The following is a 23581-nucleotide window of genomic DNA, read 5'->3' on the forward strand; positions in this document are numbered from 1 at the left end:
CATCTGGTATAGACAATTTTGTGCCTTACAGCATCAGGCATGAATTGTCAATAATCCAAGGGATCCAAAGTCCCTAAACATGATGTTCCTACCCCTAGAGGAACAAGGTCAGCAAACCAACAGCTCTCATATCAGTTCTCCACCTGAAAACACTCAAAAACAAGCAATCCTGAAATCAAAGCAGGTGCTCCACTAGGCTTCTGCGCTGAAACTCAACTCCTCCATGGTGTACCTGCGTTGAACAAAGGCCACCTACGCTGAGCGAGATGGGACAAGTGGCACACTGAGTCATTGCTCTGGAATCTTCCAAAAATGACACTTGGATCAGGGATTTCGCCTTGTGATGAGTCAGAGGCTCTGTTTCTCCAAGTGGAAGCAAGGTTCTCCAAGTGGACTCAAGAACTAAAGATCAACTGAAGAGAGAGAGGACACAAGGCAGATACACATCAGTTGCAAGCTGACTCATCCTTTCTCAATTCATCTATATATTGAGCTCTCTCCTATGAGCTCAGGAGGCTGGAATTTTGTGCAAAGTAATGATATGCTGTTGGTTTCACTATAGAACTATTGGGTGATTGCTTGAAGGAGGTGAAGAGGAGAAATTCTTTCTGCTGGGAGGTGTTGCTGGATTGGGGCCTTCAATGGTTGTAACTCTCTTAGAACTTTACTTCTTCATTAATAAAAGCTATTGAGGTTCTTCTATATGCACTTGTTTCAACGATGTGTTGTGATAATTGTATATTTGATTTATGCTAATCCTTGAATCAGTTATGATTGCATGCTTCTTGTAGTTTCCTTCTTTGTTATTTTGCAGGATCTCATTGTAGCTGGGCCAGCAAAAGAGCAAGGAGCTGGGAGCAAGCAGCGAAGAGAAGAGTTTGGATTCGACATTAAGCGCAAGGCAATGGTTAGTGCATTTCTTCATTCTCTCTTGCTTTCATAAAGAAGTAAACCTTAAGTAGTTTTCTTTACAGTTGTTGCTGAGGTACTATCACCCTTAGAGTGGGATAGGGTCATCCGAATCGGATACTTTTCCCTACAACATGTGCTTCTCTACCTCTCCGCTGAGTATTCGGGGTTGTTCTAGAGAAGATCCTCGAACCCAACTATCCTTGCCCCTTAACTACAAGAAATCTCCTCAATCAAATTTTCCTCTTGAGAACTTCTCACTTTAGAAAATCAATTTCTTGATCTCTCTTGGTTTATTTTCCAAATGACCCTCAAGCCCCTTCTTATATCTTCTTGTTGGACAACCAACGACCTATATTAACTCCTAATCAAAGGCTTAGATCGCTTTTACTTGATATCAGTCTTTTTCTATAAGTTACACCCACAATTAGATTAATACCCATTAATATTTTAATTTTCCTAAGTTTAGACTTAGGAAGTCCATTAAAAATATTAATTATTTTAATATAATCATCCCTAGGTGGAATTTCCCAAAACGCTTTCTGGGTTCTTTGGAATGCATGTGCCCAAGCCTCCCTGCAAAATTTGAAGCCTAAAGCACATCCGATGCTTACCCCAAATCAACACTTCAATCAGAGTGTCCCTTGTAGTGTCCTTCCTATAATCTTGAGGCCTTAAAGGAGGTCCCAATAGACTGGGATTAAAGACTAGCCACCTAGGTCAACCGAATCCTTCCTATAATCCTGAGGCCTTAAAGGAGGTCCTAATAGACTGGGATTAAGGACTAACCACCCAGGTCAACCGAAGCGATGGAACAAGAATATAATCAATCAATCATTAGTATGCCTCAAAAGAATAATAAAAAGCACATGATTACAAAATGGTAAAAGTACCTATCAATGGATGACCCACCTTCCTTCAAGAAGAAATGTCAAATAGGAGAAAGAAATCTATGAGAGCATATATGTGGAGGTTGCATGGCATCATATCAGGTGTCGACTGACTAGCTACTTATCTAAGGAGGAGAAAAATTTCTCCTATGGTTTACCATCTTTTTGGTGGATAATAGGGCTCACTCTTAGTATGTTGGCTACTATTCGTAGGTTAAACTAATGTTACAAATGCTTGATTTAGATCAGATCTATCAGTGTAGCTTCTTTTACAGCTTGCATACAAGATCTATAGCCTCCTTTCAAGTTTTATGGTAGCTTCTTTTACATCTTGCATACACGATCTATAACCTCATTTCATTATGGTAGCTTCTTTTACATCTTGCATACAAGATCTATAACTTCCTTTCAAGTTTTATGGGTATAGGGCTAGCTTGGAACAAACAATTTTGAAATTGGAATCATCGATAGATATATTCAAGGGCTAAACATATCCTAATAATGTTGTTGTAGAGCACTACAAGTGTGGATTCTTTTGTAGTGATTTGTGTCCTATAGCAAGATGTTTGATATCAAGAGGAAGAGAGGAATATTTTTTTGAGATAATCTTCAATTTTTTGACTATAATAGACATAAGCATTGTTGTTGGAAATGTAACTAGTTTCGGTCTTCATAATTGTTGTTGTACTCATTTCAATATGTATCCTATGTTTCTATGTAACAAACAAAAGAAGAAAATAAAAGAGTTATTATTTTAAAGCATGGGTTTCATGCTTTTTATTGATGGTCTTCTAGGTAAAAGCATGTTCTTCATGTTTCTAGAGTTTGTTAAGATTTGATCATGGCATAAGTATCAGGATTCAGAGCCACTGATATGTATATTTACAATTTTTGGTCTGATTCTACTAGATACTTCATGTGTCAACATTCATGTGTTTGTCTATTCGATGATAGAAGTTTGGCTTATACATTGCCTTCAATTATCTGCACAATTGAGGATTTTGTGTTATGGAGTCATAACATTTTCCAAGATGATCATTGTGAATATATTTCTTGTATGGTAGTGACATTATTGGCAGTAAGCCATGTTGAAAGCTCTAATTTTGATGCATTATTAATATTCAAGAAAAATACTTTTCCTTCCTTATGGACTTGCAGACTAGAAGATGTTTATTTGTGGTAGCATCAGATGTGCTCTAGCCATGAAAATTGGTGGAGAGGCTAAAGCACATGAGACTCCAAGATCCAAAAATAATTTGGGAAAATTCCACTCGGTTAGAGAGATATTAAAATAATTAATATTTTTAATGGAGTTCCTAAGTCTAAACTTATGAAAATTAAAATATTAATGAGTATTAATATAAAAATGGGTGAGAATGTTCTAAATGACATGGATCAAGCCAAATCTAATCTTAGCCATTGATTAGAGATTTAATCTCAGCCATTGAAGACTCAACAGGAAAAGTATAAGAGGAGGCTGGAGGGTCAGTGGGAGATACACCAAGATTAATCAGTCAGTTCGATTTTCTGGAGCAGGGTTTGCTGAGAAAATTCGAACAAGTGATATGAGTTGCAGCGAGGGGCAATGAGTACATAGCAGAGAGGCAAAGATAGTGTTGTAGGATTAGCGCAGTGGTAGAGGGGCTACGCAGAGGCAACCATAGTTACACAGAGGTAGCATGAGCCATGCAGAAGAAATTAATGATTGTGCAGAGGCTGAGGGACCTACGTGGGTGATGCATAAGGCCTGAAAGCTGACGCTGAGGGTTCAGGTGTGATGTTGGGACAAGCAAGGCTGACGTAGAACCTTTGAGAAGCGTTGGAAGGATTTTCGTGGGACAGATTTGTTGAATATCTGTCTCCGAGAAGTGGTATTACTGCCGGGTAGAAATCTTTGTTGGGTGAGCTAGTTTGGCACCCTAGTTGTACTCAAGAAAGTTGCTTAATAATAAAACCCTCATAACTTTTGCACCGGTTTTCCCAAATTGGGTTTTTTGGGGACGTCTGTCTAAAAATAACGGTGTCTCTTGTGTGTTTGTCTATTATTTCAGTTGATGATTTGTATATGAGCCAAGATTGCATTTGTGTTTATTTTCAATATTTATATGGTTAAATAACTTGTTAAGGAATAAACAAGTAGGTGAAATAAACCAAATATTGCAGTAGGAGTTTCTGACGTGTCAGACTTAGAAATTTCAACATGTATCAGAGCATTGCAGATCATAGTAGAACTGAAGGCACTAGCTGAAATTAGAAAATTTGCTGCAGAAACAACTGCCCAAAGAGACAGAGTTGTTCCTAAGCAAAAGGCAACAGAGAAGGAATGACGCAAAGGGCTTGCTTCATCATTTCAAGCTGAGAGAGGGACAATGCAGAGGCAGAGAGAGGCAGAAGAGCCACGTTGTCCTACTCAGCCAGGTAAGCTTGACACAGTTGGCCAGAGGAGAGATTCAGCCTTGCCAGGATTGCACAAAGCTAAGAGGCCCAGTTTCTTCAGTTGTTGGGGCCTAGGGCACTGTGGGAAAATTGTGGATTGGGAAGCTGGTGGGGCGTTGCTGCTGTTGAAGTAGAACAATACCTAATGGGACAGAACCAAGGTAGAGGGAGTTGTTGCCTTAATCGATTTCTAGCTAAGAAATCCAGATCCAAGTTGCAATTGCAAAGAGGATCAGAGAGGAGCGGATCGATAGTTAGCGGGAAGATTTCCAGCAGGAAAATCAAGACTTAGAGGGAGTCAAGGAGAGAAATTCTAGGAGGGAAGTCGAGACTGAGAGGGAGTCCAGAAAAGAAGAGTGGAGATGGCAATGAACGGACTGAGGGATCAGGACAAGTTGGACGGGGCCTCCAACTTTGTCATCTGGAAGGTCAGGATCCTGTCTGTTCTAGATAAACATTGCATCAAGGGCTTCGCCTTGAGAATAGCGGCTATCCCAAAAGACCCAGTTGATAATGAAAAGTATGAGGATGCAATGGCAAAGGCAAAGTGCATAATTCTTGATGGGGTCAAGGATCATGTAGTACAACATATTGCTAAGAAGAACACGATAAAGGAGATGTGGGATACTTTGATGACATTGTATCAGGGCACTTCTGTGCAGAGGAAGATGTTACTGGAGAATCAACTGCAGTCATATCATATGCAGAAGGGGGAGAAAATAGATCTATACCTCAGCAAGTTGTAGGAGATTCGAGACCAACTTACTTCCATAGGGGCCACGCCGGATCAGGAGTTCATGGTGAGGACCGCCTTGAATGCAGTCTCCGAGGATTGGGAGACATTTGTCCAAAGCATTTTCGGTAGAGCGACTCTCCTAGGATGGGAAGAGATGTGGGTAGATCTTTGCCAAGAAGAGATCAGACGACTGATCAAGGCGGGGAGTAGCAGCAAAGGAGGTCGAATAAAAAAAGAGGAGTATGTGGCTTTGGCATTTGTGGGACATCAGGGGAAAAGAAAGAATAAGGACATCTCCAAGGTAAAGTGCTTCCATTGTGGGGAGTTGGATCATTATGCAACCCAGTGTCCCAGGAAGAAGAATAAGGGAGAGGCTTCTGACTCCAAGGCAGCTCCAGCTAAGGTGGAGAAAGAAGTCGAGACGGATGACGATTGTGCCATGAGTGCTCATGCACCTCTAGAGAAGAGGTGGGGTGACATCGAGTTGTAGTCAGGAGGACTACAGAAGTTGAGCAGTAGGATCCTTGAGGTACCCAAACTCTTGGATAATATTCGGCTACGGGAGCCCCGAATGACAGTAGCAGGATGACCGATGTCGATAGAAGCAAGATGTGGATGGAGCGACAAGGCAGTGCTACAGTGCAAAGGTCTGCAACAACGCAGTGGGGGTTGCAACAATGTGAGAGGCATAGAGATGGTTGCAGCAGTGGAGAGAGGCATAGAGGTGGTTACAACAGTGCGAGAGGCACAAAGGTGTTTGCAGCAGTGCGAAGGCAGCAAAGGGGGCACAAGATAACATCAAAGGTAGGTTGACAAGGATGTCAGTAGTTGGGTAGATCAATTACTTACTTCTCAGTAACTGAGTTGCAATGCAACAGTTAGCAGTGGTAGTGTTATGGGCAACACGATGCAACATGTTGGAAGGAAGGACCAGCAACAACACGGATGCAGAGGGAGCTGCAGTACGGATGTAGTAGTGGCAGTGGCAGTGGCAGAGCCATGGGCAGTAGTACAGGAGGTAGCAGTGTCGAGGATGCTAGGCAGCAGGCCAAGCATCAACACAAGTACTGGTGCTGGAGAATTAGTGTGATGTTCACTGGTGGAGCATTATTAGAACACATTCCTCACTAAGATGGAGTGTTGATTTGTGGTAGCATTAGATGTGCTCTACCCATGAAAATTGGTGGAGGCTAAAGCACATGAAATCTCCAAGACCCAGAAATGGTTTGGGGAAATTCCACCTGGTTAGAGAGATATTAAAATAATTAATATTTTTAATGGAGTTCCTAAGTCTAAACTTAGTAAAATTAAAATATTAATGGGTACTAATATAAAACTAGGTAGAATGTTCTAAATGGCATGGATCAAGCCAAACCTAATCTTAGCCATTGATTAGAGATTTAATCTCACATGAAAAGTATAAGAGGAAGCTTGAGGGTCAATTGGAGATACCCCAAGATTGATCACTCAGCTTGATTTTCTAGAACGAGGTTTGCTGAAAAATTTAAACAAGAGATCTAAGTTGCAGCGAGGGGCATTGAGTACATAACAGAGAGGCAGAGACAGTTTCGGAGGATCAACACAATCGTAGAGGGGCTACGCAGAGCAGCCATAGCTACGCAGAGGTAGCGGGAGCCACGCAGAGGCAGCTGGTGATTGTGCAGAGGCCGAGGGGCCTACATGGGTGACGCAGAAGGCCAGAAAGCTGATGCATAGAGGCAGAAGGCTGACGCAGAGGGTTCAGGACGCTGGGACTAGCAGGGTTGACGCAGAGCCTTAGAGAAGCGTTGGAAGGATTTTCGTGGGACAAATTTGTTGAATATCTATCTCCGAGAAGAGTTATTATTGCCAAGTAGAAATCTCTGTTTGGTGAGCCAGTTTGGTACCCTAGTTGTACTCAAGAAAGTTGCTTAATAATAAAACTCTAAGAACTGTTGCACTGGTTTTCCCAAATTTGTGTTTTTCCAGGGACGATTGTCCAAAAATAATGGTGTCCCTTGTGTTTTTGTCTATTATTTCAGTTGATGATCTGTATATGAGTTGAGACTACATTTGTGGTTATTTTCAGTATTTATATGGTTAAATAACTTGTTAAAGAATAAACAAGTAGGTGAAATAAACCAGATAATGCAATAGGAGTTTTTTACGTGTCAGACTTAGAAATTTCAACAAAATAATCACTCATTGCCCTGCATGTGAGTTGAAGAATCACTCATTTCCCTGCATGTGAGTTGCATGAGAGACTTTGTAATATTTCTCCCTCTTGTACATATGGCACCGCAAGCCTCCATTTCTTGAGAGCTCGAGAGTATGAAGGATTTGGAGCTTTTGAATATAACCAACAATCTTCTGGTTGGTAGCATTCCCAAAGAAATTTGGGGTTTCATGAAGCTAAAACATCTTGACTTGAGCAGGAACTCTTTTCTCTTTTTGTCATAATTCCCTCCCCTAAAAAACACACTACTGGTTTTTCCTTTAAGCTGATCCATTTTTTCCCAAACAAATGGATTTTATCTGAATATAATTTCAAATGCATCCCTCTGAATTTCTTTTCACTTTTTGTCATAATTACGTCCCCTAAAAAACACACTACTAATTTTTCCTTTAAGCTGATCCATTTTTTCCCAAACAAATGGATTTTATCTGAATAGAATTTCAAATGCATTCCTTTGAATTAATAGGTTGTTTGCTTTATCCTTGTGATTCAGGAGTTCAGTAAATCAAATCATTACTACTCATATAATGCTAGTCTTTGTTCCAAGAGATAATGAGGTCTTTTCACTTTAATGAAAAATCATTCCCAAAAGAAAAATAATTCATGACTTAGAAAATTTATTTCTAGTAAGAGCTTTATTGATTTACTTATGTACTTGATAATAATTATAATGAATTTAAACAAATAATCAAATGGCACCAACAAAATTTCGAATAGGTCCATAAATTTGTTTGTTTCTTGTAACTGAGCTTTATGGATTCACATACATACTTAATAATTATAATGAAGTTAGAACAACAAAGTTAAAACAAATCCATCACTTATGTACTTGATAATTATTATGTATTTGATAATTATTATGGACTTTCTAAACAATGTTATGGATCACAGAAGTCTAAATTCCTTGATAATTATAATGAAGTTAGAACAAATAATCAGATGGTACCAACAAAGTTAAAACAAGTCCATCTTAAATTTTTAGGCTTAGCTAATTCCGTTTATTTTTAAGCCGGACAACTTTCTTTTTAAGATTTTCTCATTCCGCTCAACCATTTTTACCTTTTATTGAATACATAACAATGTAACAAGCACTTTTTCTAAGATTTTCTCATTCTTCTCAACCATTTTTACCTTTTATTGAATACATAACAATGTAACAAGCACTCTTTGCATGTGTTTTTGACTTTAGCTAAAACCTTACAAGGTCAAAATTTGGATGTTGTGGATCATTCACTTATGTACTTGATAATTATAATGAGCAGGAACTCTCTGAGTGAAAATATTCTCAAGAGCCATTTGAGAAAGGAGGAACTTAGTAACAATGCTTAGCAATGTAGCTAGTGGACGACAATGATGGAGAAGCACCAGGACAACGATCTAATGAATGCCATTGTAGGTGCCCCCTATCTTCTTTTTTATTTACATGTTGCCATTCAAATCACTTTTTGTTCTGTGGATGTCATGATATCTTTATAAAACAATGGGTAGAATAGTTTTTACGATTTAATTACCCCCTTCTTTAGATCATTGTTAATGGGTTTCTTTTATTGAATGCATAACAATGTAACAAGCACTCTTTGTATGGGTTTTTTTACTTTAGCTAAAAGCTTACAGGGTCAAAATTTGGATGTTATGGCTCATTCACTCATGTACTTGATAATTATAATGAGCAGGAACTCTTTGAGTGAAAAGATTCTGAAAAGATTCTCAAGAGCCATTTGAGAAAGGAGGAATTTAGTAACGTGCTCAGCAATGTAGCTAGTGGACGACAATGATGGAGAAGCAGCAGGACAACAATCTAATGAATGCCATTGTAGGTGCCCCCTATGTTCTTTTTTATTTATATGTTGCCATTCAAATCACACTTTCTGTTCTGTGGATGTCATGATATCTTTAATAAAACAATATGTTCTCTTTTATTTACATGTTTCCATTCAAATCACACTTTCTGTTCTGTGGATGTCATGATATCTTTAATAAAACAATGGATAGAAGAGTTTCTAGGATTTAAGTATCCCCTTCTTTAGATCATTGTTAATTCGCTTCTTGTTGCTTAGTGTAAAAGACAAGATTCTCTTCTTCCAAGATATTAAATTACAACATCATGTGGGTCAATGTGAAAAGGAATTTGAGGGAGAAGTCTCAGCTGAGAGAAATTGGGTAAGTATAAGGATATGGGTGCCAGATTCTTTTTTCTCTTTCTCCTCCATGTTGGCAACCTTCTAAAGTTCAAGCAAAAACACATACACGAAAAACACGAAAAGGCTAAAAAAATTATACACCATTTTGAAAATGAGATTGTGGTTCTATTTTTGATACTGTCCTTTTTGGTCATTTTAGGTCATTTTAAACTCTATTCGCTTTTTGTCATAATTCTCTACCCTACAAAACACACAACTAATTTTTCCTTTAAGCTAATCCTTTTTTTCCCAAAAAAATGGATTTATTTTATCTGAAGAAAATTTCAAATTCATCCCTTTTCAAATTTATCCCTCTTAATTAATCGGTCGCTTGCTTTATCCTTGTGGTTCAGGAGTTTCTTTCAGTAAATGAAATCAATCAATACTAGTTATATAATCCTAGTCCTTGTTCCAAGAGATAACAAGATGAAATCAATACTAGTTATATAATCCTAATCCTTGTTCCAAGAGATAACGAGGTGCATAATAGGTTGATTGCTTTATCCATGTGGTTCAAGAGTTTCTTTCGGTAAATGAAATCAATATTAGTCATATAATCCCAATCCTTGTTCCAAGAGATAACGAGGTGCATAATAGGTTGATTGCTTTATCCTTGTGGTTCAGGAGTTTCTTTCAGCAAATGAAATCAATATTAGTCATATAATCCTAGTCCTTGTTCCAAGAGATAACGAGGTTTTTTCACTTTAATGAAAAATCTTTCATAAAAGAAAAATAATTCATGGCATAGAAAATTTGTTTCTAGTAAGAGCTTTATTGATTTACTTATGTACTTGATAATAATTATAATGAAATTAAACAAATAATCAAATGACACCCACAAATTTTGAATAGGTCGTTAAATTTGTTTATTTTTCACTTTAATGAAAAATCATTCGTAAAAGAAAAATAATTCATGACATAGAAAATTTGTTTCTAATAAGAGCTTTATTGATTTACTTATGTACTTGATAATAATTATAATGAAATTAAATAAATAATCAAATGGCACCCACAAATTTCGAATAGGTCCTTAAATTTGTTTATTTCTTGGATATTGAACAAATAATCAAATGGTACCGACAAACTTAAAACAAGTCCATCACTTATGTACTTGATAATTATAATGAGTTTAGAACCAATAATCAGATGGTCCATCTTAAATGTTTAGGTTTAGCTAATTCTGTTTATTTTTAATCCCAACAACTTTCTTTTTAAGATTTCCTCATTCTTCTCAACAATTTTTACCTTTTATTGAATGCATAACATAACAAGCACTCTTTGCATGTGTTTTTTGACTTTAGCTAAAACCTTACACAGGGTCAAAATTTGGATATTATGGCCCATTCACTTATGTACTTGATAATTATAATAAAGTTATGCTACCAACAAAGTTAAAACAAGTCCAACTTAAATGTTTAGATAGTGTTTAGATTTAGCTAATTCAGTTTATTTTTAAGCCTAGCAAGTTTTCTTTTTAAGATTTGTTCTTTCTACTCAACAATTTTTCCTTTTATTAAATACATATTTATTAAATACATAACAATGTAACAAGCACTCTTTGTATGTGTTTTTTGACTTTAGCTAAAACCTTACAGGGTCAAAATTTGAATGTTATGGCTCATTTTGGCGGTTTCCATCAGTTTTTCTTCAATCCAAAAGTCCATTTATTAGATAGAACAATGGTACTAGGAAGTTACCCAATAAGTCATCAGTGAAGGTATTATTGATTTGAATTATAGATATTCGCTGGATTGCATGCAGTGTTAGTATAATCGTGCATTACTTTATTGAGATTTTTGTGTTAGTATAATCGTGCATTACTTTATTGAGATATAAAGTTCAGAATTAAAAATCTCAATAAAGTTCAGAATTAAAAAGGCTCAACAAAGACAACGATTGTATTATAAAGCTTGCAGTGTATTATTGATTTGAATTATAGATGTTAGCTTGATTGCATGCAGTGTTAGTATAATCGTGCATTACTTTATTGAGATTTTTTAGTGTTAGTATAATCGTGCATTACTTTATTGAGATATAAAGTTCAGAATTAAAAATCTCGATAAAGTTTAGAATTAAAAAGGCTCCACAAAGACAACGATTGTATTATAAAGCTTGCAATTAAAAAGGCTCCACGCGGACAACTATTGTATTATAAAGTTTGCAATTAAAAAGGCTCCACAAAGACAACAAAAAATCACAGGGTGATTAAGAAATATTTCCCCAACAACTTATAAAAACTGGTGTGTGTATATGATCATATTATCAATTGGTGGAATCCTTAACAAATTATATGCCAGCTTAATATTTATCAAGCTTGTAATTGCTTTATTTGCCAGCTTATTGCAGAGAACATTTGTAATTGCAGTTACAAGAGGCAGGACCAATTTGGATGGTTTGATAATAGTGAAAATGCAAGGTCTTATCAAGCTTGTAATTGCTTTATATGCCAGCTTAATAATTATCAAGCTTGTAATTGCTTTTTTTATTTTGCAGAGAACATTTGTAATTGCAGTTACAAGAGGCAGGAACAATTTGGATGGTTTGATAATAGTGAAAATTCAAGGCCAGTGGATGGACAAACCTCTAACTGTTTTGGTAACAAGAGTAAAACACTCCAAGGGCAAATACCAAATTTGTATTAAATACTAAATTTGCATTTTCCTCTGTATAGATTACATTAGATATATCATATTGGTGATCATTCTAACTTCAAATTTCTATTTTCAGTCTTGCAATAAGTGCAACATTATCAAATGGTTCTGAATACATTACATTAGATATATCATATTGGTGATCATTCCAACTTTAAATTTCTATTTTCAGTGATGCAATAACTGGGCTGTAATGGTGGCTTTGTTCTCCTAAGCGTCTGTCCAAAATAAAATTTCTTGTTGCAAAGAGTCGATCCTCTTGTTCACTCAAATATTACAACTTGCCTCGCTTTGGGTCTTCTTTATTGGAATTGGGCCTATAGTTCAAGCAAATATTACAACTGGCCTCACATTGGGTTTTTTTTTAATCCTTTCTTTACTGCAACATCTTCCTTACCTAGTTTGCCTCCTTCAAGTGGAACTTAGGTTTAAAGTTCCGGAGGCATCCCTCATAAAGCAGCGTTGGCCTATGAAAACAACTCTCCTATGCTGCACTTTCATACACTGCACACACATGGATACAGATCACGTCCTTTCTGGCTCCGATGTCAATATATCAATATGTTAATCGGAACAGTGACTATGGCTGCAGCCACAAGTAAATGCCCAATAACAAAATGAAATGCAAATCGATATTTAAATTCCCACAGCATCAACATGTCTTCTATATTCGTGATATAAGTCACAATGGTATAACTGATCATTAACTATGTAACTAGTGAAAATTGTAATTGAAATGCAAATTAACAGTGTAATTATATTACTCTAATGGAAGATTGTACAATAACCTTTATCATATGTTTATAGTTCTATTTTGCATTTTCCGCATAAGAATGTATAATAACCTTTCTCATATTTTTATATTTGCCGTTGTTTGTTCAGGTTGGGAAATTCATCCAGGTCGTGTCCACATTCTTCGGAGGTTTTGTTGTCGCCTTCATCAAAGGATGGAAACTTACCCTAGTAATGCTATGTACGATTCCCCTTCTTGCACTGGCAGGCAGTGCTATGGCTATGATAATATCAAAGATGTCAAGCTGAGGCCAGCAAGCATATGTAGAAGCGGGCAATGTTATGGAGCAGAGAATTGGTTCATTTAGGACGGTAAGTATGTGATCAATAACACAAACCACGCCTTTTCATGTCATAAAACCAGGTTTCTTTAGATCTGAAATTGAGGGTTACCGTGTTTTTATACGAGCACCAGTTCTATTGTATATAATCTATTCAGATTAATAACACATTTTAGTTACATTTCAGGTTGCTGCTTTTATTGGGGAGAAGAATGTGTTGGATCAGGTGCACAGCAATATTCACAAACATACAGCAGAAAAATAAACAAGCACATAAGACACAGCTTTTAACGTGGTTCACCCAACCAATTTGGGCTACGTCCACCAAACATAGGCATCAGGATTTTATTAATTAAATTGGAGATTACATCATGAAATCCTCACACTCTCTCATAGCAAATCATCCGAATGACTGCCTGTTAAATAGCTCATAACTCCCTCACATCAAATATAGGAGGCATTAACTTGCTCCCAACAACCTGGAGATAATCCAGCAACAGATTTTCTATTGTTGTCACGCACTGGGATTTTGTCTATTTTGTCTAAAACAGAAAAATCTCAACAGAATGCTGTTACTAACTATGAAAATTCCCTTACAATTGCTTACATGGCTACCGCTTATCAATGGTTGGCAACTAGTTTTGGTGTTGGGTCTTTATATTTTATTTTGTTCTCCACCTTTGCATTGGCTCTTTGGTATTGATAACGGTTAATTATTCATGAAGGATATTCTGGTGTCGAGTGTGATTAATGTCATCATTCCAGTTCTGACTGGAGGCATGTGACTTGAATCTGCATTGTGAAATGCATTATTGTCACTTGATCAGGAAATTTGACTATAGGGATTTGCACTTATTCAAACTAGATAAATTCACATTAATAAATGAGAACACAATGATAAATGTTCTGTTGGATTTCAGGTCTCCGGGACAGGCGTCACCATGTTTAAATGCCTTTGGAGCTGTACAAGCTGCAGCTTACAAAATGTTTGAGACAGTTGATAAAAAGCCAGAGATTAATGTATATGCGTCGTCATGTTTAAATGCCTTTGGAGCTGGACAAGTTGCAGCTTACAAAATGTTTGAGACAATTTATAGAAAGCCAAAGATTGATGTATATGATACAAATAGATTGGTACTTGAGGATATTCAGGTTGATATTGAGCTTAAAGATGTACACTTCGGTTATCCAGTGCGGCCTTATGTTCATATATTTTCTGGGTTCTCACTGGAAATACCCATAGGTACCATTGCAGCTATAGAGGTACCACTACAGCTATAGTTGGAGAGAGTGGAAGTGGGAATTCCAAGTTATATTATCTTATAGATAGATTCTATGATCAACACGCTGGTGAAGTGCTTATAGATAGTGTCAATATCAAACAATTTAATGGATATGGCAAAAAAATTGGACTTGTAAGCCAGGAACCTGCTCTCTTTGAAATCACTATTAAGGAGAATATTGCATATGGTAAAGATGGGGCAGAACCAGAGGAAATATAGGCTGCTGCAGAGCTTGCTAATGCGGAAAAATTTATTAGTAACATGCCTGAAGTTTCTAGAAATAGATCTTCATTATTGGTGATTGGTATATGCTGACAGTCATGGTTACTCTTTTCAGGGGTTTGATACCCAATTATATGGAGCTCAAAAGCAAAGGATTGCAATTGCGTGGGCTATTTTAAAAGATGCCCGAATTCTCCTCGTCGATGAAGCTGCCATTGCCTTGGATGCAGAGTCTGAAAGAGTGGTTCAAGAAGCTGTTGATAGAATTATGAGAAATAGAACAACAGTTATTGTTGCAGATCGTCTGGCTACTGTCAGAAATGTTGATATGATCGTTGTTGTCCAGCGTCGCTGTATTGTTGAAAAGGGTAAATTTTTGCAATGCTTTAGTTTTTAATCTTTATTAACAAACAACACAGATATCGACAATATAACATCCACTTGCTTATAAAACATTTTTTCTCCATTCCATTATTAACAAATATTGTTCCAACAAGAAAAATTATTTGATATTTTGCAACAGGCTTAGTGAGGTGACTCTTCTTCGTTACTCATTACTCACGCAGAGCTATTAATGGAAATGAGAAATGCTAATTTCAGGTTCACACTCCCAGCTCATCATGAACCCATCTGGGCCATTCTCCCAGCTTATATGTCTGCAGGAAACACATCCACCAAAAGAACAATATGCAAATGATCCTGAGCATATGGAAATGCATTTGCGTGATTCCAGGACCGTTGGCAGGCGTAGTAATCGAAAGTCATCTCCTAGACGATCTATAAGCAGTAGATCATCGGGAATTGGTGGTAGTTCTAACTCTGTTTCTTTTCCATTTTCGTTGCCTGGTGGAGTTGGCCTCCAGGAAAATGTTCAAGTGGGCAAAAGTAAGCCAAAGAAGGGCTTCATGAATTGGTTTTCGTCCAAAAATCAGGGAGATGTCGAGGATGTGTTAGACCAAACAATGCGCAGCGGAAATGAAATCAACAAACATACACACCACATTAAAAAATCACAAAACCATAACACACAAATTTAACGTGGTTCACCCAATCAATTTGGGCTACGTCCACCAGAACAGAGGCATCGGCAATCTTATTATTCAACAGGAGATTACAACAATTTTATTTCTCTATACATACTCTCAGCTCACCCTATTTTCTCTACACTCTCTACACACACTCTCAATCCTCTACGGGATTACATTTCTTATAGTTGGAGTATAAAACTGAATCATAAATTCCCTCACAACAAATATAGGATGCATTAACTCCTCCTCAAAAAATATTGGAGCTAATATAGCAACTAATCCTATTGTTGTCACATACATGAGATTTTTTCCAAAATTAATTAAAACAGAAAATCTCAACAATCTCCACCTTGACAACAATTAGCCTGATACCCTGTTCATTTATTATTTTTATCTTTTCTGCAAGCCAAGAGAAGCTAGACACCAACGTAGCTTCTCTAACAAAACTGGTTTCGTGAACATGTCTGCACAGTTTTCCTTCGTATGCACTTTTTCAAGAGAAACACCCCTTTCAGTGATAACCTGTCTTACAAAATGGTACTTGATAGGTATATGCTTTGATTTACTATGATAGGCCGGATTCTTAGCCAAATGAATTGCACTTTGACTATCACAAAATAACTTGATGTTGTCCTGTAACCTACCAAACTCACCAATCAAACCTTTCAACCAAACCGCTTCTTTGCAAGCATGCGAAGCAGCTATGTATTCTGCTTCAGTAGTGGATAAAGCAACAATATTCTGTAGCTTTGACATCCAGCTAATAGCTCCACCTGCAAGAGTAAAGACATACCCTGAAGTTGACCTTCTCTTATCCAAATCACCTGCAAAATCAGAATCAACATATCCGCAAACAAATTCACTACTTCTATTATAAGTGATACAATAATCACTTGTGCCTCTCAAATACCGAAGCACCCATTTCACTGCTGACCAGTGTTCTTTTCCTGGATTTGCCATATACCTGCTGACAACCCCAACTGCATGTGAAATATCTGGTCGAGTACAAACCATCGCATACATTAAACAACCTACTACATTGGCATATGGAATTCGAGACATATATTCCTTTTCTTCATTTGTATTAGGACATAAACTTGAAGAAAGCTTAAAATGGGAAGCTAAAGGGACTGAAACAGGCTTCACATTGTTCATACCAAACCTCAAGAGTATTTTCTCAATATACTTCTGTTGTGATAGCCACAGCTTACCATTGCTCCTGTCTCTGAAAATCTCCATGCCCAAAATTTGTCTTGCTGCTCCTAGATCTTTCATATCAAATGTCCTAGCCATCTGAGCCTTTAACCTGTTGATCTATGTTATGTTTTTGCTTGCTAAAAGCATATCGTCAACATACAACACTAAGGTAATGAACATGCCATTACTTAATTTCTTAAAGTAAACACAATAATCATATTCACTTCTTATATAATTTTGACTCAACATGAAAAAATCAAACTTCTTGTACCATTGTTGAGGCGATTGCTTCAGACCATACAATGATTTCTTGAGCCTGCAGACAAATTTTTTGTTGTGATCTTGAACAAACACTTCCGGTTGTTCCATGTAAATTTCCTCATCTAAATCTCCATGTAAAAATGCAGTTTTAACATCTAGTTGTTGTAATTCTAAATCAAGTAAAGCAACTAATGCTAATACAATTCGAATTGAAACAATTTTTACAACTGGTGAAAATATCTCATGAAAATCAATGCCTGCTTTCTGAGAAAAACCTTTCGCGACCAGCCTTGCTTTGTACCTGTCCTTTGAACCATCAACACCCCTTTTCAATTTGTACACCCATTTACATCCCATAGTTTTTCTATCTTTAGGGAGTTCTACCAGATCCCATGTGTCATTCTTGTCTAATGCCATCATCTCGTCCTTCATAGCTTCTTTCCAATTTTCACTTTTAGAACCTTCTACAGCTTCCTGATAGCACAAAGGTGCATCATCGTTAGCGGTTAAAGCAACTGAAGTAACATAATCATCATACCTTCTAGGAAGACATTTAATTCTCGTGGACCTCCTTAAAGATGTTTCTAGTACTTCCACAATTAGCTGATTATTATCTGTAGGAACTTCTTCATGATCAGCATCTGAATCATGTTCATGATCTACATTTGAAACTTGTTCATGACCTGCATCTGAAACTTGTTCATGACTTACATCTGAACCATGTTCATCTTGACCATCATCAATATTTGGACTGGTTTCAAACTGAATGTGTTGAAGCTTAGATACATTATCCTGTTTCAATTTATCATCTACATCTGAATTTTCAAGTGAGGATTCATTAAATTTAACATCTCTGTTAATGATGATCTTGTGAGTAGTAGGATCCCACAATCTGTATCCCTTAGTCCCATCACCATATCCAACAAAGATATATCTTTTTGATTTTGGATCTAATTTAGAATGCTGATGTTTTGGAACTAGAGCATATGCATCACAACCAAAAACTTTTAGTTTAGAATAATCACAAGGATGACCTTTCCATACCTCTTGAGGAATTTTGCATCCTATTGCAGTTGATGGTGATCGATTTATCAAATAGCAAGCTGTAGCAACCGCTTCTGACCACAATTCCTTCTGCAAATTGGCGTTACTCAGCATACTTCTTTCTCTCTCTAAAAGAGTCTTGTTCATGCGTTCAACAACTCCATTTTGCTGAGGAGTATATACAGTGGTTTTATGTCTTTCGATCCCAGCTTCCTTGCAATAATTATCAAATTCCTTTGAAGTAAACTCACCACCATTGTCAGTTCTTAAACATTTAATAGTTCTTCCAGTGATGTTTTCAACTAATGCTCTAAACTGTTTGAAAACTGTAAATACATCAGACTTCTTCTTTAACATGTAGACCCACACTTTTCTAGAGAAATCATCAATAAAAGATACAAAATATGACGATCCGCCATATGAGGTTATAGGAGATGGTCCCCAAACATCAGAATGGATATAATCAAGGATTCCCTTACTAGTATGTTTTCCAGTTTTAAACTTCTGCTTGCTTTGTTTCCCAAACAGACGGTGTTTACAAAAATCTAACTTATCAGACTTTAGATTAGGAAGTAACTTACGATCAGATAAAATCTTTAATCCTCTTTTGCTCATATGGCCCAACCTTTGATGCCATAAACGAATAGAATTACTGTCATTTTCAGACACTATAGAAACATGATCTGATTATGTTCTTCCTTCTAACTGAAAAAGATTTCCAACCTTCTTTGCTTTCATTACTAGTAAAATTCCTTTATAAATTTTCATTACTCCACCTTGAATAAAGGTTTTATATCCATTTGTGTCCAGTACTCCTAATGAAATGAGGTTTTTCCTTAGTTCAGGTACATGTCTTACATCAGTTAAAATTTTATTTGTCCCATCAAACATTTTAAGCTGAATGCTTCCAATTCCCAGAATGTTACATGTGACATCATTTCCCATGTAAACTACTCCATCATTGATTGGTTTATAAGCAGTGTTGTTAAAAGCGCGTTTAAATCGCGCTTTTTTCAAAAAAGAGCGATTTTTTCCAAACGCCGATTTAAACCCGCGTTTTATCGGTAAAAAGCGGACTTTTTTTATACTGATTTTTTCCGAAAAAGCATGTTTTTTTCGAAAAAAAATGCGATTTTTTCGTAAAAAAACGGCGAGGCGCGGGGCAGCGGGTTATAATAACGAAATACGATTTTTTTTATGTCATTTCTGACTGTGGGCGCGCGTTGGAGGAGGAGAAGTGTTGGGAGAGAGGAGCTGAAGGGTTTGGAAGCAAATCCAAGTGCTTGTTGGAGAATTTCAAGAGGAGATCACAAATTTCTCCATAAAAACGGTATGTAGATTAATTTTTTTTTGTTTTCTTTGTTTAAAAACTTTGTTTTTCATTGTTTTTGGTTGGCAAATTTCATATGGGCACCATTTTCCTTTTGTTTTTAAAAATTTTTTTGTATTTTTTCATTGATTTGGGATGGGTAACTTGGTATGAGTATGGGAACCAATTTTTTTTTTTTTCATTTTTTTTAAACATTGTTTATGTTTTTCATTGTTTTTTGGCATTTGCCATTTGGTTGGGTAACTTGGGTTTGGAACTTTGGATTTTGGAAATTTGTATTTTGTATATGCTAAATTGTAATTTGTAACCCTAAGTTCCTATTTCCTAATCCTTATTTTTCCATAGGTTTGCAAATTCAAAATTCAAAAACAAACATGCCAAGGAAATTGGATCCTTTCTGGGAATATGGTGAACCTAAAGCTCCGAATGATAGACAAAACTTGTATTGCAAGTTGTGTGGAAAGGAGATACGCGGGGGGGTGTACAGGTTGAAGTATCACCTTGCACAAATCCCTGGACATGATGTGGGGCCCTGTATAAATACAAATGTTGAACTTATCCAAAGAGCCACGAGAGCATTGGGAGAATTAAAGCACACTAGAGAGGCGAAAGAAGAACTCAAAAGGAAACTAAAAAGGTCAGCTGAAGGAAGTGGGCCAAGTGGCACTGGTTCTACTGCAGCGTCAGTCAATCCGGTAGCTGCATCATCATTTTTTGTTTCTCGAACCACACCTGGTTCACAACCAACTATCGGTTCAATGGTAAAAAGAACTGAAAAAGAACAAGTTGATAGGTTGATGGCAAAATTTCTCCTCTGGAGTGATATTCCTTTCAGCATTGTAAGGAATAATCCATTTTTCCAACCTGTTGTTGATGCTATTGCCATTGTTGGCCCGGGGTACAAAATCCCTTCTTATCATGATCTCAGAGGTCGGATTCTTCAAGATGAAAAGCATGACTGCACCCAAAGATTGGAGGATTTTAGGGCATCATGGGCACAAACAGGATGCACTGTTATGTCAGACGGTTGGACTGACCAAAAGGGGAGAACCCTTATAAACTTCTTGGTTAGTTGTCCAAAGGGGACTATGTTTATCAAATCTATTGATGCAACTCATCAAATCAAAGATGCAAGAACTTTATGTGATTTGCTAGATGTGTTTATTTTGGAGGTGGATGCAGAAAATGTTGTCCAAGTCATAACGGACAATGCTGCAAATTATGTTGCTGCTGGTAGAATGCTTATCAAATTATGCATTGTAAATGGATACTTTTATCAACATTTTTGGGTTTATAGGTTTTCTGATGCATTGGATTTTAAACCTTTTGGAAGAAAATATGTTTACAATTTTTGGGACATTTTTGTCATATTACATGTTTTTTTTCCCTATAATTTTCTTTTCTTATAATCAGATTACCATAGAAATTTGATTAAGTGTGATTTTCTAGTGGTTGATCTTCCTCTTCTTTCTTATAGATATATACAAATTGGTTTAGCAAGAAGGTTGCAGCTATTACTGTCAAGTCACAAGGATTAGGATTCACCTTTATTTTTTAGATATCAATGCTTGTTCATATTTGAGCACTTTACCTACAATTTGCAAAAAATATGTATGCTGGCCATTTATCAGTGGGTCTCAAGCCTTCTCATTCTTATAAGCCTGCTTTTGTATCTTTGACAAAAAATAATTTTGTTGTCAGTAGATCTCCATCTGATACCATTTCTATTAGTAGCACAGAGAAAAGAACATCTCTCATTGACAGAAAGACAAATACCTCATTCCCTAAGAAGGGTCAGAGAAAGGTAAATGATTGGTAGATTGAGGTAACCATTCTTTGGAATCAACCAAAATAGTTTTTTTTTGTGAATATTTTGCCAAAAGTTACAATACAAATGCCCCACTAAAGATATGTATATCGATAAAACTTGTGGATGTGTAGGAGTTCACAAGTGTAGTGGGCAAAGGCAAATGAGGTATGTATAGAGAATTTACTTGTTTATTCGCAAAGGTGAAATAGGTATGTATGAGGGAACTTAATTGTTTGTTACTAAATTATTTGGTTTCATGCATATTTTAATTAAACTCATTTGTTGTTTCATCATTGTATCATGTATGTTTGTTGCAATTTAGGTATGTATGTTTGTTGCAAAGTCGAATGAGGTATGTATGGAGGAATTTACTTGTTTATGGGGAGAGGCGAAAGAGGTATGTATGGAGGAACTTAGTTGTTTGTTACTAAATTATTTAGTTTCATGCATATTTTAATTGAACTCATTTGTTATTTCATCACTGTATCATGTATGTTTGTTGAAATTTAGTTCAATACGGATCAAGAAAGGTGAAGGACCATTAATGAAACCACTGACTATGTTTGTGATGTGAGACACCATAACAAAGGTGTTTGTGATGTGAGGCACCATAATAAAGGTATAATTGAATACATATTATATTATTTTTGATATTTATTTATATAATAAGTGCTATGCAAATGTAGGTAAAGAAATGTGGAGGAGCATTGATAAAACTTGTGGATGTGTAGGAGTCCACAAGTGTAGTGGGCAAAGGCGAATGAGGTATGTATGGTGAAATTTACTTGTTTATTCGCAAAAAGCGAAAGAGGTATGTACGAGGGAACTTAGTTGTTTGTTACTAAATTATTTGGTTTCTTACATATTTAATTGAACTCATTTGTTGTTTCATCATTGTATCATGTATGTTTTGTTGAAATTTAGTTCAATACAGATCAAGAAAGGTGAAGGACCATTAGTGAAATTACTGAATATGTTTGTGATGTGAGGCACCATAGCAAAGGTATAATTGAATACATATTATATTATTTTTGATATTTATTTATATACAAGTGTTATGCAAATGTAGGTAAAAGAACGTGGAGGAGCATTGATAAAACTTTTGGATGTGTAGGAGTCCACAAGTGTAGTGGGCAAAGGCGAATGAGGTATGTGTGGAGAAATTTACTTTTTTATTGGCAAAGGCGAAAGGGGTATGTATGAGGGAACTTACTTGTTTGATACTAAATTATATGGCTTTGATTTCCATTTAATTTAACTCATTTATTGATTCATTGTTATAGCATGTGCGTTTGTTCAAATCTAGATGCAATGCAGATCAAGAAAGGTGAAGGACCATGGGTGAAACTACTGAATATTTATCTACGATGTGAGACACCATAACAAAGGTATAACTGAATGCATATTATATTGTTTGGGATTTATTTATATAATGAATACTATGCAAATGTAGGTAAAGGAAGACAAAGGAGAATTGAAGAAACTACATAAATATTTTTGTGTGAGAAACTTATAGATGTATAGGAGAGTGTAAAGCTAGAAAGCGAGTTCAAGGATATCTTCTCATTCCAATGCAAAGGTACTCATTTTTCCCTTGTTAAGGAATTATTATTTTTTGTGATTGCATAAGATGTATTTTTGCATAATATTGCTTAGGAAACATTTTGTTTTCAATCATGATATTCCCATAAGATATTTGTTTCATGTCTCTTAGAATATTTTGTGTATTAAATATATTATTCATAATATGTTTTTGGTGTGTAGGGTGTCCTTGGTTGGCCATCGACGCATTTTGGGATTACTACTCAGTGTCTCCATCTATTGTTTCTTTTTCTTTTCGTTTGTTTGTTTGTTTGTTTAGTTTTGTTCTTTTTTTGCTATTATTGGTTGCATATTTCGTTATTGTTGTGTGTTTTTTTGTTTAAGTAACTTTTACGTGTTTCTTTTTTAAGCATGGCCATGCTAATTTGTTATTTGTTATTTTATTTTTCTTATGTGCTCTTTCATTTATTTTTCTTACGTGATATTTTATTTTTCTTATATGATTATTCATCTATTTTTCTTCTTTCCCTTTTTTTGGGATTTAGTGGGTGGAGAAATTGAATAGGTCTTTACAACCTATATTTGGGTTTAGTTCCAAAAGTGTGAGAGAGGCAAAAGAGGTATGTATGGAGAAACTTAGTTGTTTATTACTAAATTATTTAGATTCATGCATATTTTAATTGAACTCATTTGTTGTTTCATCATTGTATCATGTATGTTTATTGCAATTGAGGTATGTATATCGATAAAATCTGTGGATGTGTAGGAGTCCAC

The 23581-nt window shown here is 36.1% G+C and overlaps 1 pseudogene; it reads left to right on the top strand.

Moving 5' to 3' along the window:
* LOC149208361 (ABC transporter B family member 11-like) overlaps window positions 1–23581 on the top strand; it is a 43548-nt pseudogene that overhangs the window by 18772 nt on the left and 1195 nt on the right.

This window comes from Pinus tabuliformis, chromosome 1_2, assembly GCF_031772625.1.
Source record: "Pinus tabuliformis cultivar Carrire ecotype Pingquan chromosome 1_2, CPIR1, whole genome shotgun sequence".
NCBI classification, from domain to species: domain Eukaryota; kingdom Viridiplantae; phylum Streptophyta; class Pinopsida; order Pinales; family Pinaceae; genus Pinus; species Pinus tabuliformis.